Source organism: Staurois parvus, unplaced genomic scaffold (assembly GCF_062004578.1).
Source record: "Staurois parvus isolate SC_StPar_1 unplaced genomic scaffold, SC_StPar_1.0 ptg000196l, whole genome shotgun sequence".
Classification (NCBI taxonomy): domain Eukaryota; kingdom Metazoa; phylum Chordata; class Amphibia; order Anura; family Ranidae; genus Staurois; species Staurois parvus.
In genome coordinates, this window is record NW_028317992.1 from 1,460,267 (window position 1) to 1,477,075 (window position 16,809).

At 45.1% G+C, this 16,809-nt stretch overlaps 1 pseudogene; it reads right to left on the reverse strand.

Moving 5' to 3' along the window:
- Positions 1-13,830: 13,830 nt before the first annotated feature.
- Positions 13,831-13,949, reverse strand: LOC149461612 (5S ribosomal RNA; annotated as a pseudogene).
- Between the last annotated feature and the right edge of the window lie 2,860 nt (positions 13,950-16,809).

Genomic DNA, 16,809 nt, shown 5'->3' on the forward strand with positions numbered 1-16,809 from the left:
ACTGAGAAACATGGAGGAGGACTGAGAGACATGGAGAGTGGACTGATTGACATGGAGGGAGGACTAAGAGACATGGAGGGAGGACTAAGAGACATGGAGGGAGGACTGAGATACATGGAGGAGGACTAAGAGACATGGAGGAGGACTAAGACATGAAGGGAGGACTGAGAGACATGGAGTGAGGACTGAGAGACATGGAGGGAGGACTGGGAGACATGGAGGTGGACTGTGAGACATGGAGGGAGGACTGAGAGACATGGAGGAAGGACTGAGAAACATGGAGGGAGGACTGAGAGACATGTAGGAAGAACTGAGAAACATAGAGAGGTATATGAGAGAGATATGAAGGGAGGACTGATAGACATGTCAGCCAATATCATCAGTTTTACAGATTTTTATCAGTTTTTATCTCTTTTTTATTAGTGTTCATTTACAAATTTTTTGTTAGGGTAAGGGGTTAGAGTTAATGTTAGGTTAGGGGTAGGACTAGAGGTTGGGGTTAACAGTCCCACTCTCTGCAAGTTCTCACACTTAGAGACGGAGGGGGACATGCTGCCTCCACCTAGGTAAGTATAAATGGAGGGGGGAAAAGTCCACACTTCTTTTAACCCCCTAACCCTAAAAAAAAAAAAAAGTTGAATAAATGATGATGATGATGATTATTATCAATGGAAACGCTGCAGAAAAGCATGTAGTGCATTTTTGATGCATTTTAATCTGCCTAGCAACAAAAAAATGAAAAATAAAACGCAAACGGCATAAAAAACGGGGCAAAAACACATGTATGAAAACGTGAAATGGATCAAATGCAAACTGCATAGGTGTGAGCCAAGCTTTACAGGTGATTTAGACAAAAAAACTTAGGACAAAAAGTGCTTTTCTTTTTTTTGTTTTTTTTGTTTTGTTTTTTTACTACTACTACTATTCTTTTATAGGCTTTTGAAGTTTACAAATGCAACATTTTAGAATTTAGGATGAAACATTTAGCACTGGGAAACACTTTTTGAATGATAAATAGTGCATTTATATACAACTATATAGATCAGACCAAAATGAGGGACAAAGGAGGAGGAAAGAGAGACTTTGTTCCAAATTAGGGACAGACCCTCGAAATAAGGGACAGTTGGGAGCAGGGGCGGACTGACAACTCATGGGGCCCCCGGGAAATAGGGGATCATGGTGCCCCTGCGTCCTTGCCCACACTCAAAGCACACCCAAAAAAGCCTATAAAAGGCACCAGGGGCATTTAATGGGGCCCCCTACTGACCCCGGGCCCTCGGGCAGTGCCCGAGTGCTCGAATGGTCAGTCCACCCATGCTAGGGGTGTAACATTGGTCCAGCATGGCATGATGTAAGTATGCCTATCTCACACCTGGGGGCCCCTGGGGAAGCTGGCAATCACTGTAGTAGTTGGTGCTTCTACAATGATAGCCAAAATCTTCTGGGTCTTGTGTCGAGCAGCTTCCCCATTGTACACTGACCATAGGGGGTCGCGAGCTCAGTACTGCTACCTTCTTTCAATGACCTGTATATTTTTCAGTACATAAAAAGCCCCTCGTTGAAGGCTCTAATCAGTTGGGTAACAACCAGGGGCAGACTGACAACTCATGGGGCCCCCGGGCAATAGGGGATCATGGGGCCCCTGTGTCCTTGTCCAAACTCAAAAAAGCCTATGAAAAAGGTACCAGGGGCATCTCATGTGGCCCCCTACTGACCCCGGGCCCTCAGGCACTGCCCGAATTTCCAAATGGTCAGTCCGCCCCTGGTTGGGAGGTATGGCTATGTACAGCACCTTGCCACCCTCCCATCAGCCATGATCTTCCTGCATTGCATAGACATGCTCAGAAACCCACTGATGACGTCACTGGGTCTAAAATAAGGTATGTAACAAATAAGAAAGGGGTTTAATTAAAAATGTCATTAGCGTGTTGATGAGAGGAGAGAGAGGGGAACCAGGGAAGGCAAAAATCTAGCTAAAAGTTGGAGCGGCAGATGAGTACCTCTACCGGCCCTCACCAACACATAACACAGATCTTCACAAGTCTTTAGGGGAAGATGATTTCAATATCCTATCATCATGTCAGGGAACAAGCAAGACCTCCTTTCATCTCCTTGACACTAAGTACACCCTGGAAGCGTAGCGTTGAATTGTAGATTTATGGCACATTTGTGCTGACAGCTCCAGGTAAAGGGGGAATTGCCATCAATTCAGATTCCTCGACCGCCCTCCAGGCTCACAGAGACATAAGATCGCCCCAGGGGGAGAAGAGAACCCTTCACATCAATTCGTTTGGACTGGTGGTCTGTATTTCCTTCCTATGAGATTGCACATGTGCGCTCAGGATGGAGGTCCAGGTAATGTTACATGTCTGCAGCCCGCTGGAAAGATGTTCAGCGATGTTCTCCCTGTGCGCTGCTTGTGGGGGCTCTTAGCTGGGGAGTCAGAGGAAAGCGGTCCATAATTCAAAGCAGAAGGCCAGTTGGTAGCCGACAGAGACAAAATGTGCATCATCTGAAAGACGAAACTGGGGTAGGCGGCACACACCTATCAATCACAGGTTAGTGGCGGTCAAAAACACCGCCATTCATGGCATTGGGGAATATAGGATTTAGACAAAAAATGCCAAGGTAAGCCAAAAATTGTTCTTTCTTTCCCATCGACAGATCGGTCTAGATCAGGGGTCTGTAAATGTTCTAACCAAAGGGCCAGTTTACTGCCCTTCAGACTTTAGGGGGAGCGGACTGTGGGCAGTGGGAGTAGAAAATGTCCTGGTGTCAAAGGAAGCAAACAACTCCACGCCTTCATTGGGTGGAATAGTGCCTCATCATTGGTGTCAGTGGGAGGAATAATGCCCCATCATTGGTGTCAGTGGGAGGAACAGTGACTCAACATTGGTGTCAGTGGGAGGAATAATGCCCCATCATTGGTGTCAGTGGGAGGAACAGTGACTCAACATTGGTGTCAGTGGGAGGAACAGTGACTCAACATTGGTATCAGTGGGAAGAACAATGCCCCATCATTGGTATCAGTGGGAAGAATAGTGCCCCATCATTGATATCAGTGAGAGGAATAGTGCCTCATCAGTGGTGTCAGTGGGAGGAATAGTGCCCCATCATTGGTGTCAGTGGGAGAAACAATGCCCCATCATTGGTATCAGTGGGAAGAATATGCCCCATCATTGATATCAGCGGGAGGAATAGTGCCCCATAATTGGTGTCAGTGGGAGGCATACTGCCCCATCATTGGTGTCAAAGGAAGCAAACAATTCCACGCCTTCATTGGGTGGATTAGTGCCTCATTATTGGTGTCAGTGGGAGGAATAGTGTCTCATCATTGGTGTCAGTGGGAGGAATAGTGCCCCCAACCTTGGTGTCAGTAGGAGGAATAGTGTCCCATCATTGGTGTCAGTGGGAGGAATAGTGCCCCCAACCTTGGTGTCAGTGGGAGGAATAGTGTCCCATCATTGGTATCAGTGGGAGGAATAGTGCCCCCAACCTTGGTATCAGTGGGAGGAATAGTGCCCCATCATTGGTATCAGTGGGAGGAATAGTGCCCCATCATTGGTATCAGTGGGAGGAATAGTGCCCCATCATTGATGTCAGTGGGAGGAATAGTGCCCCATCATTGGTATTAGTGGAAGGAATAGTGCCCCATCATTGATGTCAGTGGGAGGAATAGTGCCCCATTGTTGTTGTAAATGGGAGAAAAGTTTCCCCAGCATTGGTGTCTATAGGAGGAATAGTGCCCCATTGTTGGTTTCAGTGGCAGGAATTACAATTCTATTGCTGGTGTCAGTGGGAAGAACAGTGCTCCATTGTTGGTGTTATTGGCAAGAATTATACCCCATTGTTGGGAGGAAATGTGCCCCATCATTGGTGTCCATAGGATGAATAGTGCCCTACTGTTGGTGTCAGTGCCAGGAATTATGCTTCTATTGCTGGTGTCAGTGAGAGACATGATGCTCCATTGTTGGTATCAGTGGCAAGAATTCTACCCCCATTGTTGGGAGAGATGGTGTCAGTAGGAGGAATAGTGCCCCATTGTTGGTGTAAGTGGCAGGAATTATGCTTCTATTGGTGGTGTCTGTGGGAGGAGTAGTGCTCCATTGTTGGTGTCAGTGGCAAGAATTATACCCCCATTGTTGGTGTCAGTAGGAGGAATACTGCCCCAAGAGCCTAATAAAGGCAAGAAAACAGCCACATCTGGCTCCACAGTTTGGAGACCACTGGTTTAAATCATAAAAATCTAATAATAGCGTACAAGGCCAGGTTCGTCCTGTGCCCATTCTAATGCATGATGTAGAATGAGTGTACCACCCTGCACCAGTTCCCTGACCCTTGCTCTGGCTGCCCATGGTTGGCATGGAGTGTGCACTGCACAAGTGTGTCCAACCGCTTGCTTTCTAGCAACTAGGAGGTAGAAAAAAATTAAACCGCGTGTCATCCGTAAGAGGGACTGGGGTAGACGGCTCAGACCTGGTCAATCACACTATTGCGGCAGTCAAAAAGACATTGAGTCATTGCCACCAGGAATATACACATTAGACCAGAAGGACAAGCTAAGCCAAAAATTGCTCTTCATTTCCCATTGACAGATCAGTTTAGATAAAAAAGCCGATTAATGGTGTACAGCACCTGGACCGGTTTGGCCAGCACCCAAGGAAAGGCTGATGGATGGTGCCCCATCCCCACTGCTAATGCATGACGTAGAATGGATGTACCACCATGCACAGATTCTCTGACCTCTTGTTCCGTCTGCCTGTGGTTGGCATAGAGTGTGCACTGCACATGCATGGCCAACCACTTGCTTTTCAGCAGCTACTTGCGATTTTTGTGAGCTGTGGGTGCATGGGGTGAAGAGTTGGCAGGTTAGAGTGCAGTGTGACAGTGATAGCTGACATGAAGCCATCACTGACCTGGAGAGTGCATGCAGTGAGGGGACACCTCCCCCCCAACACTGTTGTTCCCTGAGCGGTTGCCCCTCCTGCCCACCCCTTGTTCCAGCTCTGTTGTTCCCTGGGCGGTTGCCACTCCTGCCCACCCCTTGTTCTAGCTCTGTTGTTCCCTGGGCGGTTGCCCCTCCTGCCCACCCCTTGTTCCAGCTCTGTTGTTCCCTTGGCGGTTGCTCCTCCTGCCCACCCCTTGTTCCAGCTCTGTTGTTCCCTGGGCGGTTGCCCCTCCTGCCCACCCCTTGTTCCAGCTCTGTTGTTCCCTGGGCGGTTGTCCCTCCTGCCCACCCCTTGTTCCAGCTCTGTTGTTCCCTGAGCGGTTGCCCCTCCTGCCCACCCCTTGTTCTAGCTCTGTTGTTCCCTGGGCGGTTGCCCCTCCTGCCCACCCCTTGTCCTAGCTCTGTTGTTCCCTGGGCGGTTGTCCCTCTTGCCCACCCCTTGTTCCAGCTCTGTTGTTCCCTGGTCGGTTGACCCTTCTGCCCACCCCTTGTTCCAGCTCTGTTGTTCCCTGGTCGGTTGACCCTTCTGCCCACCCCTTGTTCCAGCCCTGATGGTTTGGCCCCAAAGCTTGGGAGGACCACTAGTATGCACATCCACTCTCCCAGTGATAAAACATTGTAACTTTGTAGCAACTCACAAGGTGTGAGGATGCAAACTGGGGGGCTGATCTGTGTTAGACAATTGCAAACACAGCCAAGAAGTGTGTGTGTGAAAACATATATGATTTGTCATCTCTTGTTCAATATTTTTATTGAAGAAAGAAGACAAGGTATAGGGGGATAGTTAGTCCACTAAAGTGCTGCTGAGTGTTTGGTCAGTTTAACCACTTCCGTGCTGCACTATAGCAGAAATACTGCTACAGGGCGGCATGTGTGTGCAAAAATCATGCATATATATGTGATTTTGCAGTTCCGCCATTCACGGCCTTGGCTGTCAATCCCCAGGTCCCAGCCAGTGATTCCCCTTCGGCACCTGGCGATCTCCGACAGGGGAGAGACTTGTGTATAAACAACACAGATCTCTCCCCTGTCAGCTCCTGCACACTGCTTGTATGGCTCTGCATAACAGAGCCATACAAAGCAGTGTTCTTACAGTGAAGCACACACACATCCCACACAGTGAAACAGCACACAGTTAACCCTTAACAGGTATGGGTAATTGCGAGCGCACAAATAAGCAGCCAGCATAAAAAGGTAAACCTCTACACCTTTAAAAAGTAAATAAATATAATAAATATATGCAGCGCTAAAATGATAGAACAATAAATGATCATATATAGTAGTGAGTGCTACTGGGGCGCATAATTAGTGATGAAGTGAGATTACGTCTGATGATGACGCATCAAGGTGCAAAGAGATATCAATCAATAAATGATGTGACAAGAGTGAAATACAGTGGGGATCGAAAGTTTGGGCACCCCAGCTAAAAATTTGTATTAATGTGCATATACAAGCCAAGGAAAGATGGAAAAATCTCCAAAAGGCATCAAATTACAGATTAGACATTCTTATAATATGTCAACAAAAGTTAGATTTTATTTCCATCATTTACACTTTCAAAATAACAGAAAACAAAAAAATGGCGTCTGCAAAAGTTTGGGCACCCTGCAGAATTTATAGCATGCACTGCCCCCTTTGCAAAGCTGAGACCTGCCAGTGTCATGGATTGTTCTCAATCATCGTCTGGGAAGACCAGGTGATGTCAATCTCAAAGGTTTTAAATGCCCAGACTCATCTGACCTTGCCCCAACAATCAGCACCATGGGTTCTTCTAAGCAGTTGTCTAGAAAACTGAAACTGAAAATAGTTGACGCTCACAAAGCTGGAGAAGGCTATAAGAAGATAGCAAAGCGTTTTCAGATGTCAATATCCTCTGTTCGGAATGTAATTAAGAAATGGCAGTCATCAGGAACAGTGGAAGTTAAAGCAAGATCTGGAAGACCAAGAAAAATATCAGACAGAACAGCTCGCAGGATTGTGAGAAAAACAATTCAAAACCCACATTTGACTGCACGATCCCTCCAGAAATATCTGGCAGACACTGGAGTTGTGGTACACTATTCCACTATAAAGAGATACTTGTACAAATATGGTCTTCATGGAAGAGTCATCAGAAGAAAACCTCTTCTACGTCCTCACCACAAAAATCATCATTGAACTTTGCAAATGAACATATAGACAAGCCTGATGCATTTTGGAAACAAGTTCTGTGGACCGATGAGGTTAAAATTGAACTTTTTGGCCGGAATGAGCAAAGGTACGTTTGGAGAAGGGGCACAGAATTTAATGAAAAGAACCTCTGTCCAACTGTTAAGCATGGGGTTGGATCAATCATGCTTTGGGGTTGTGTCGCAGCCAGTGGCACAGGGAGCATCTCACGAGTAGAAGGAAAAATGGATTCAATAAAATTTCAGCAAATTTTGGATGGTAACTTGATGCCATCTGTGAAAAAGCTGAAGTTAAAGAGAGGATGGCTTCTACAAATGGATAATGATCCTAAACACACCTCGAAATCCACGTTTACAAGCTGTGATACTTGCCAAAGGGGGCAGTACAAGATATTAACTCTGCAGGGTGCCCAAACTTTTGTAGACGCCATTTTTTTGTTTTCTGTTATTTTGAAAGTGTAAATGATGGAAATAAAATCTAACTTTTGTTGACATATTATAAGAATGTCTAATCTGTAATTTGATTCCTTTTGGAGATTTTTCCATCTTTCCTTGGCTTCTTTATGCACATTAATACAAATTTTTAGCTGGGGTGCCCAAACTTTCGATCCCCACTGTAGTTCATTTAGATCAATATATTGCAGGTCCAGGAGATGTAATAATAATCATTTCCATGCTGGTGAGCTTCAGTGACGAGGACTTACCAGAAGCGCATGAATATTGCGCATATATATGATGTATCCTGTAAAGGGGTCATCTGGATCTGGGCAGGGGCTGCGGGGTCATCAAGCATAACATGGACACTCAGGATGGCACTGCTATCATACAGGTCACACTCTGCTCATATCACCTCCAGAAACAGCTCCAAGACATCAGACAGTAATGGTTCCAGACAAAGGGGTTTCCACCTTTAGAAGGCTCATAAGTAATGAGCCAAAGACAGATGGGTGCCAATAGTGTAGTATTTTTATTGAAAGTTAGGCAGAAATCCAGTAAAAATTGCATGAGAAACTCACATGTGGTTTGGGCATATAAAAATGGCCGCTGACCTTCCTCGTGGCCGTGTGCGGCGTGACGTCGCTCTGGTAGGCTCCTCCCTGACGAGTTTCGTGCACCAGCACATTCTCAAAGGGGTCACCCCTTTGAGAACATGTAAACTCGGCTTTGCATGAAAGTCTATTATTATTATTATTACATTGAGTTTATATAGCGCCAAAGGGTTTGCTCAGCGCTGTACAATAGGGGGGGGGGGGGGACAATACATGGCACAGTACAACAATAACAAACAACGTACGAGGGGTAAGAGGGCCCTACTCTTTTGAGCTTACAATCTAGGAGGGAGGGGGTAATGGTACAGTAGGAAGTGGCTGAGGAAAATGAGGGGTGGGAGGAAAGAGGGAGAATGGCCGTTAGGTGAGGGTGGGGTAGGCTTCCCTGAAGAGATGGGTTTTGAGGGAGCGCCTGAATGTGGGGAGGGAAGGCGACAGTCTGATGGATTGGGGCAGTGAGTTCCAGAGGATGGGAGAGGACCTGGAGATGTCTTGCAGTCGTGCATGGGAGGAGGAGACCAGGGAGCAGGATAGAAGGAGGTCCTGTGAGGAGCAAAATGCAAAATCTATGAGACACGATTTTGCATTGAATTCACGAGAGAGCATATTTGCAGGAATGTCTATCAGACCCAAGTTTGCATGAAAGCCTATGAGATGCAATTTTGCATTGAAGTCACTAGAGGGTGTTTTTGCATGAATGTCTATGAGACGTGACTTTGTATTAAAGTCTATGAGAAGCGATTTGGCATTGAAGTCCCTAGAGGGTGTTTTAATATGAATGTCTATGAGACGTGACTTTGCATGAAAGTCTATGAGACACGATTTTGCATTGAAGTCACTAGAGGGCATTTATGCATGAATGTCTATGGGACGCGACTTTGCATGAAAGTCTATGAGACGTGATTTTGCATTGAATTAACGAGAGGGCATTTTTGCAGGAATGTCTATGAGACGCAAGTTTGCATAAAAGCCTATGAGACATGATTTTGCATTGATGTCACTAGAGGGCGTTTTTGCATGAATGTCTATGAGACGTGACTTTGTATGAAAGTCTATGACACGCAATTTTGTTTTGAAGTCACTAGAGGGCGTTTTTGCATGAATGTCTATGAGACGTGACTTTGTATTAAAGTCTATGAGAAGCGATTTGGCATTGAAGTCCATAAAGGGTGTTTTAATATGAATGTCTATGAGACAAGACTTTGCATGAAAGCCTGAGACACGATTTTGCATTGAAGTCACTGGAGGGCATTTATGCATAAATGTCTATGGGACGCGACTTTGCATGAAAGTCTATGAGATGCAATTTTACATTGAAGTCACTAGAGGGCGTTTTTGCATGAATGTCTATGAGACTTGACTTTGCATGAAAACCTATGAGATGCGATTTTGCATTGAAGTAACTAGAGGGTGTTTTACATGAATGTCTAAGACGCGACTTTGCATGAAAGTCTAGGAGATGAGATTTTACATTGAAGTCACTAGAGGGCATTTATGCATGAATGTCTAAGGGACGCGACTTTGCATGAAAGTCTATGAGACGCGATTTTACATTGAAGTCACTAGAGATCGTTTATGCTTTAATGTATATGAGACGCGACTTTGCATTAAAGTCTATGAGATGTGATTTTGCATTGAAGTCACTAGACGGCGTTTTTGCAGGAAGGTCTACGAGACGTGACTTTGCATGAAAGTCTATGAGATGAGACTTTGCATGTATCAGCAACATTATTGGCACCTTTTTTCTTATCTGCAAACTGCTGATTACACTATTTTCAGCCGATATGTTTCAGCCGCCGATATATCAACATATCCCTACCCTAGATCCTCCACCAACAAACCCAAGGTATTCAATATTCAATGGCAGCACCAAGCTCAGACGTATGTACAAGTGGAAGTAAACCGTGGTGGGAAATTGCACACTAGGATACACTTACTTCAGGGTCTGCTGTCCTCCAGTCCATACTGTCCCCACCAGCGTGATTTTATCTTCCTCTTCTTCCAGATTCCAATTTCTTGCTTCACGCATTGGGCAGTTACTGATGATGTACCTCCTGTGCATGTGCTCTGGAGTTACATTATCTTCTGGGCAAACGGCTCCCACATGTGCCGAAGTCAGTGTACAGGTTACAAAAAATATTTCTAGCAAGTAAAAGTGTTTTAGCACAAAGAGTTGTAAATTCTCTTTTACCAAAAGACCCAACCTGCTGGCAACTTTTGTTTTAACACTTTACAGGTTCATGGCCTACCAGATGCGTGGTATGTTAGTATATCCACTTGAAGCTCGTTATCGTACATATAGATTACGGGCTTCAAGTGGTATACCGGGAGCTGCAGGCATCTACCTGGCAGGGGCGGACTGACCATTTGTAAACTGGGGGACTGCCCGAGGGCCCGGGGTCAGTAGGGGGCCCCATGAGATGCCCCTGGTACCTTTTTCATAGGCTTTTTTGAGTTTGGGCAAGGACACGGGTCCCATGATCCCCTATTGCCTGGGGGCCCCATGAGTTGTCAGTCTGCTCCTGCATCCTGGTATCATTGTTTTCCACCGGCGGCCACCGTTTTTATAAATGTCACCCGAGTGGCCAATTAGCTGTTGGATTACTTTTGCAGGTGAAGGGAGGGGTGCATTAAAATTCATGAAAGTGTATTTTTTCCCAGAAAATTCAGTTCGAAAAAGCACTGTGCAAATACCATGTGACATAAAAAATTGCAAAACCCACCATTTTATTCTCTAGGGCCTCTGATATATATATCAGATAGATATATAATGTTTCGGGATTCTAGCAAAAAATACTGATTTTGAAATGTAAACAAAAAGTGTTAGAAAAGGCTGGGTCTTCAAGTGGATATAGCCATATGGAATTTATTTTACAAATACACTGTTCAAAAAAAATTAAAGGAACACTTTTTAATCAGAGTCTAGCATCAAGTCAATGAAACTCCTGGGATATTGATCTGGTCAGGTAAGTAGCAGAGGGGGTTGTTAACAGTTTTAGCTGCTTTGGTGTTAATGAAATGAACAACAGGTGCACTTGATGGGCAACAATGAGACAACCTTCAAAACAGGAATGGTTTCACAGGTGGACGCCACTGATATTTTTTTCCCTACTCATCTTTCCTGACTGTTTTTCATTAGTTTTGCATTTGGCTAGGGTCAGTGTCACTACTGGTAGCATTAGGCCATACCTAGACCCTACAGAGGTTGCACAGGCAGTCCAACTCCTCCAGGATGGCACATCAATACGTGCCATTGCCAGAAGGTTTGCTGTGTCTCCCAGCACAGTCTCAAGAGCATGGAGGAGATTCCAGGAGACAGGCAGTTACTCTAGGAGAGCTGGACAGGGCTGTAGAACGTCCTTAACCCATCAGCAGGACCGGTATCTGCGCCTTTGTGCAAGGAGGAACAGGATGAGCACTGCCAGAGCCCTACAAAATGACCTCCAGCAGGCCACTGGTGTGAATGTGTCTGACCAAACAATCAGAACAGACTTCATGAGGGTGACCTGAGGGCCCAATGCCCTCTAGTGGGCCCTGTGCTCCCTGTGCTCCCTGGCTGGCACCATAGAGCTCGATTGGCATTTTCCATTGAACACCAGAATTGGCAGGTTCACCACTGACACCCTGTGCTTTTCACAGATGAGAGCAGGTTCACCCTGAGCACATGTGACAGACGTGAAAGGGTCTGGAGAAGCCATGGAGAACATTATGCTGCCTGTAACATTGTTCAGCATGACCGTTTTGGTGGTGGGTCAGTGATGCTCTGGGGAGGCATATCCATGGAGGAACACACAGACCTCTACAGGGTAGACAATGACACCCTGACTGCCATTAGGTATTGGGATGAAATCCTTGGACCCATCATCAGACCCTACACTGGTGCAGTGGGTCCTGGGTTCCTCCTGGTGCACAACAATGCCTGGCCTCATATAGTGAGAGTATGCAGGTAGTTCCTGGAGGATGAAAGAACTGATACCACTGAATGGCCCCCACGCTCGCCTGACCTAAATCCAATAGAACACCTCTGGGATATCATGTTTCGGTCCATCCGACACCACCATGTTGCATCTCAGACTGTCCAGGAGCTCAGTGATGCCCTGGTCCAGATCTGGGAGGATATACCCCAGGACACCATCTGTTGTCTCCATGTTGTCAGGCATGCATACAAGCATGTGGGGGCCATAGAAACTACTGAGGACCATTCTGGGTTGCTGCAATGAAATTTCAGCAAAATGTCGTAATTTCTTCAATTTGATTTCCGGGGTGTCTTTCAATTCAGTCCTCTGTAGGTTGATAATTTTCATTTCCATCAAACGATGGGGCATCCTTACATTCCTAACACATTACCCATCCATATCAGTATAGAGATCCAGCAGGAGATTTTTCCCCATTGAGATCTGATGGGTTTTCAAAGTGTACCTTTAATTTGTTGAAGCAGTGTACAACTGTTAATCTGACCTCAATATAAACTGAATAATTGTTTAATTTTCTTAAGCAATATATATATATATATATATATATATATGTATATGTATATATAATGTTTGGGGGTTCTAAGTAACATTCTAGCAAACAAAATACAGATTTTTAAATGCAAACAGAAAGTGCTAGAAAAAGCTGGGTCTTCATATAGCCATATGAAATTTATTTTACAAATAAATAGATATTACCTGGCGTTATATAAGTGTACTGATGTCTGAGGTTCTCCTATGATTTATAAATATTCCTCCGCTAAAAGTTCAAGCAACAGTGCTCTGTCTGAAGCGCAAGCAACAGTGACATCTACAGGTTATAAAAGGTAATATAAAAAAAGGCTGTAGTGAGCGGATACAGAAATCAGTTCACTGTAGGGGTTGTATTAACTGTGTGCATTCTTTTATCTAACGTTCTGCTATAGGAGGCCTTGTTCACATTGGGCGGATCTGGAATTACAAGCAGAATTCTGCCCATGATTCCAAATTCCATTAAAATGAATGACACACATTTGGGTGCTGTTATACACAATGGCACCCCAAAACATGTATTTAATATTCGTGCTTGTCACCCAAAAAGGAACAGGAGCGACAAATGTGCATAGCATGATCGTTCCCACTTGTAATTTTTTTTAAATGCGATTTACTCGTATCTCCATGTGTTGTGCAAGTCCATTCACATCAATAGATTGCCCTATGTGCAACACATGGAGACACATGTAAATCATGCATAGAAAATTGCAAGTGTGAACTATCGTTCCTGCCACGCAATATTCGAATAGAGCCTGAATATTGCATAGGAGTACAATTGTTATTGCAAGAAATAGTTTCTTATAGATTGCAATCCCTTATTTCTCATCAATAATTTTTTTTCAAACAAATAAAATATAAATAGAAAGGCACTACATTTGCCCAAACAATAAACTTCATATAGTGCACAGGGGCAGACTGACAACTCATGGGGCCCCCGGGCAATAGGGGATCATGGGGCCCCTGTTTCCTTGCCCAAACTCAAAAAAGCCTATGAAAAAGGTACCAGGGGCATCTCATGGGGCCCCCTACTTACCCCGGGCCCCTCGGGCAGTGTCCGAGTTTCCAAATGGTCAGTCCGCCCCTGGAATAAGTACAAGATTATTACCACCTGAGGTTTATCTCAAATTTGGTCCATGCAAAAAAAAAATTTTTTTTTTTTTAGCCTACAGCACCTGGTATTCCCAGGCGGTCTCCCATCCAGGTACTAACCAGGTCTAACTCTGCTTGGCTTTCAAGATCAGACAAGATTGGGCGCATTCAGGGTGATGTGGCTGTGTGCTTAGACCAAATAGATATTGTAACCCCTCCGTAGAGCAATTCAACCAATAGTGAACATGTGAAATGAATAATAAAAAACCATGAATATAATGACAACTCTAGTAACTGTCCAAAAATAGAGTAATAGAAAATTCCAAAGAGGGTAAAATAAAAAAATGCGAAGAAAAAAAATATAAATATATATATATAAAATGATATAAAAAATAAATGTGACTGTGATCTTCACCGTGTGTTCATAAACGTGAAGTATAGATGACTCACTCGCAAGATCCTTTGACCCCAGTTATGGTGGTCAAATGCGCCTTTGGTTATATATTATTATACAGGATTTATATAGCGCCAACAGTTTGCTCAGCGCTTTACAATATAACGGGAGACAGTACAGCAACAATACAGTTCAATACAAGAGGGATTACAGGAGGGCCTGCTCCTTGGAGTTTACAATCTAGGAGGGAGGGAACCACCCGTTTTTGTCAGATTCTCCATTTTTCTTCCCTCTAAATCTCCATGGATTATAGCCAGTTATAAGGGATTCCAATAGTAATATAATTTAGGTTGGCTTTAGATATTCCTCCAACAGGAATGCAGCCGGCCAATGAATGAATCAGACAAGTGAAGAGCTTATCTAAGTGTAGTACTTTAATAGGAATCAAAATCACATAGACATCTAAATACTAACCACAGCTTACACAGCCATCCACAACACTGCCCCTAGCTACATCACCGACCTCATCCACAGATATCGCCCCAATCGCCCACTCCACTCCTCCCAAGATATCTTCCTCTCTAGCTCCCTCATCACCTCCTCCCACGCTCGCCTCCAGAACTTCTCCAGAGCCTCTCCCATCCTCTGGAACTCCCTACCACAGCGTGTCCGGTCAGCCCCCACCCTGTCTGCCTTTAGACGATCTTGGAAAACTCACTTCTTCAGGGAAGCCTACCTCACCTCCACCTAAGAACTGTACTTGAATCACCTCCACCAGATCATCCCCCGCAGCTATCACCTTTTGTACCACCTCCCCCTTCCTTTAGATTGTAAGCTCCATGAGTCGGGCCCTCCTATTCCTTCTGTACTGAAATGTATTGTAATTGTACTGTCTCCCCTATATTGTAAAGCGCTGAGCAAACTGTTGGCGCTATATAAATCCTGTATAATAATAATAATAGACAAAAATATTCCACTCACTTGTACAGGTGCTTGTAAACCAGCACCAGTGTTTCAGGCATATATGTTTTTAAAGATGGCCACTTTGCATTTCAAGCCTCGCTTTCACTTAGCTATTCCCGGACCCAGGAGTGACGTAATTTATTTTCAAAGTTGTTTTTTTTTTAAATCCATTTGGAATAACTCCTCACAGACTCTTGCTGTAAAAGCAGAAATTATTTGTATGCATACTTACATTGGTCCAGCATGGCATGATGTAAGTATGCCTATCTCACACCTGGGGGCCCCTGGGGAAGCTGGCAATCACTGTAGTAGTTGGTGCTTCTACAATGATAGCCAAAATCTTCCGGGTCTTGTGCCGAGCAGCTTCCCCATTGTACACTGACTATAGGGGGTCGTGCGCTTAGTACTGCTACCTTCTTTCAATGGCTTGTATATTTTTCAGTACATAAAAAGCCACCCGTTGAACGCTCTAATCAGTTGGGTAACAACCAGGGGCAGACTGATAACTCATGGGGCCCCCGGGCAATAGGGGATCATGGGGCCCCTGTGTCCTTGCCCAAACTCAAAAAAGCCTATGAAAAAGGTACCAGGGGCATCTCATGGGGCCCCCTACTGACCCTAGGCCCTCCGGCAGTGCCCGAGTTTCCAAATGGTCAGTCTGCCCCTGGTAAGAACTTGTTGGGCAGTGCTGGTTAGAAGGGGGTTATGGGGGCAAGAAGGGTCTGAAGATGAGTCAGGTGGAGCAGACTAAGGATAGGTGACCACCAGTGCAGGATTCCCACACAGTCACCAAACCATTTCCATCTGGCAGCTGCCAGCCGGCTTGTTAAATTTACACATGTAACCCACCCCCAATGCAACTAATGTAAAAACGTTAAAGGGATGCTGGGGTAGGATAACCCTAGGTTGTTGGGGACATTCCCTGAACTTAGGGGTTGTCCCCAGAAAAAAAAATGCCCCCAGTTAAAAGAATATGAACTGATTTCTTTCCAGCTTTAATACTGGCACAATTTGCTGTGATGTGCTTCCCATGCTGTTATTAACCCCACCTACTGCTCCACCCCCAAAAAAAGGGGACGTGGTCAGACGGATGTCAGAATGATTTCATTTTGAAGATCTGGTCACCTTACTGTACAGAGACATATGTGTAGCCTTCTTCTTATCCTAAACAGGGGCTGGGCTGTAGTTAGCTCAGACTGATTATATGTAGTAAATCCTCCTGCGCTGCTATGTCTACTAGGACTAGTGAAACAGCAGCTTACATCCAATCCTCACCTTTTGATGGAAAAATGGATAAAACTAATATTCTACTTTTACCAGAACGGTTAATAAGCTGGATGAGTCTGGCAGCAGCATTCATGATAGACTGAAGAGGGGATAGCCTGTGATGAGGTAGGCCAATGAGGAGGGAGTTACAGTAGTCAAGGCGAGAGATACCCAGGGAGTGAATAAGTTGCTCAGTAGTTTCCGAGGTTAAGAACGGGCGTATGTTAGAGATGTTGCGAGGTGAAGTCTATGTGCTCCGTCTCTTCCCCTGGGCTGAGGCCTAGGGAGGTGCTTCTGGATGGAGCTCTGTTAACTCCAGTAGCCTGTTATGGGGCCTAATGTGTGCTGAAGTGGTTCTGAAGCTCTCCTGCTTGGTTTGGAGGTAGCTGTGCCAAGGAGGAGACCCAGGGGAGATCTTCTGCTGGAG